The sequence below is a fragment of the Suricata suricatta genome, chromosome 7, assembly GCF_006229205.1.
Source record: "Suricata suricatta isolate VVHF042 chromosome 7, meerkat_22Aug2017_6uvM2_HiC, whole genome shotgun sequence".
NCBI lineage: Eukaryota > Metazoa > Chordata > Mammalia > Carnivora > Herpestidae > Suricata > Suricata suricatta.
In genome coordinates, this window is record NC_043706.1 from 16,338,754 (window position 1) to 16,340,904 (window position 2,151).

Below are 2,151 nucleotides of genomic sequence, written 5' to 3' on the forward strand. Positions count from 1 at the left end.
GTGTCTTATACTTTATTATGTTAAGAATTAAACACTGGGGGGCGCCTGGGGGGCTCAGTCAGTTAAACGTACAACCTGGGCTCAGGTTAAGATCACACGGTTCCTGGGGTCGAGCCCTGCATCAGACTCTGTGCTGACAGCTCAGAGCCTGGAGCCCGTCTTTGAATTCTGTGTCTTCCTCTCTCTCTGACCCTCCCCTGCTCATGCTGTCTCTCTCTCAAAAATAAATAAAATATTAAAAAAGTTTTTTGAAGAATTAAAGACTGGCTTAATTCAGCTCTCTTAGGTGCACCTGGGTGGCTCAGTCAGTTAAGTGTCTGACTTTGGCTCGGGTCATGATCTCACTGTTTGCAAGTTCAAGCCCTGTGTTGGGCTCTGGGCTGACAGCTCAGAGCCTGGAGCCTGCTTTAGATTTTGTGCCTCCCTCTCTGTCTCTATGCCTCCCCCACCCATATTCTGCCTCTCTCTCTCTCTCTCTCTCTCTGTCTCAAAAATAAACATAGAAAAAAATTAAAATAAAAAGAATCCACAAAAACAAAGAGTTCATATTCAAAAAAGTTCCTAGTTGATATTTCCCCTTTGGCTTATTGCTTGAGTGTTTGGGCATCTACCTTATTTTTTACTGTCTATCCTCTTTGAGTGTTTTCCCTAGCATCACACACACACACACACACACACACACACACACACACACACACACACACCCCACATATGAATCTATAGATTGGAATGGGAGAGTAATTGTAAGATTTCACACATCAGAGAGACCCAAAAAATGTGTCAGCCAGTGGCTGCCTCCCCATGTTTTTCTCTTTAATTTGGTTTCTGTGTAATTTGTAACACATGGAACTAATGAGATTCTGCTGCAGAGGTTAAAAAAGAGCACCACTTGTGAGTGGAGTGGAATCAAGTCACTTCATTAAACCTAACTTGTGTCGTCATTCTAGGCAAGCTTTGCTTCCACATTTTTTAATGAAATGGTAAAAGAAACTAATATTGGAGGCAGGTTCCATGAATGTGGGGACTTCGCGTTTTCTTAGGCTGACTGCTTTTGTGGTCAATAGGCGGCCGTCTCTGGCTGCGTTGTCATGACTCCTTTTCATTATTGGTTGTGCATTTCTTTTTTGTTTAAAATATTTTTTTGGTAGAAAATGGTGGTTACCAGGTGTTAGAGGGCAATAAACATGAGGACAGTAGGTCAAGGGCATAAATTTCCAGTTATAAATTGAATATGTTCTGGGGACATCGTGTACAGCCTGGTGTTACAATGGACCATATTGTATGACATACTTGAAAGTTGTTAAAAGAGTAGATTTAAATGTTCTCATCACAAAAAAGAAATGGTCATTTTTTTAAAGAGAGAGAGAGAGAGAGAGAGAGAGAGAGAGAGAGAGAGAGAGGGAAAGGGGGATGGGGCAGAGAGAGAGGGAGAGAATCCCAAGCAGACTCTGTCAGTGGAGAGCCTGATGCAGTACCTGAACTCATGAACCGTGAGATCAGGACCTGAGCCGGAAATCAACAGACGCTCAACTGACGGAGCAGCCCAGGTGCTCCTAAAGAAGAAATGGTACCTATGTGATGTGACAGAGGTGTTAGCAACCCCTACAGTGGTAAGCACATGTGATATATGTGTATCAAAGCATATGAAACCAACATTTTTCTATGGCTTAACCTTACACAATGTTTTATGTAGCAATAATCGCACCTCGGATAAATCTCATTGGCTACGATACTGCCACTGCACAAAGCTATTGTTTTATGTAAAAAAAAAAGTTGAAAAAAATTTCTTTTGCACCTCATCTATAGTGACAAAAAATAAGCCAAACATCTTAGTTCTTTCCCCACCTTTGTGTAATAAAAGGCCTTTGGTGTCCTGCTAAAATTTAGAGCTACACTAGGAAAGTAGCAAAAGAACGATTCATTTAAAGTTTATTTTCTGAGCCCAAATGTCCGTTGATGCACGAATGGATAAAGAGGATGTGTGTGTGTGTGTGTGTGTGTGTGTGTGTGTGTGTACACAATGGAGTATTACCCAGCATTCGGAAAGAATGAAATCTTGCATTTGCAACTACATGATGGAACTGGAGGGTATTATGCTAAGTGAAATTAGTCAGAGAAAGACAAATATCATATGACTTCACTCATATGAGG

At 41.3% G+C, this 2,151-nt stretch overlaps 1 non-coding gene across 1 annotated transcript; it reads right to left on the reverse strand.

Annotated features, from left to right (window-relative positions):
* Nucleotides 1–1,616: 1,616 nt before the first annotated feature.
* LOC115297240 lies at nucleotides 1,617–1,750 on the reverse strand. The gene has a single exon (XR_003911345.1). It is a non-coding gene; the product is annotated as a U4 spliceosomal RNA (small nuclear RNA).
* Nucleotides 1,751–2,151: the final 401 nt, after the last annotated feature.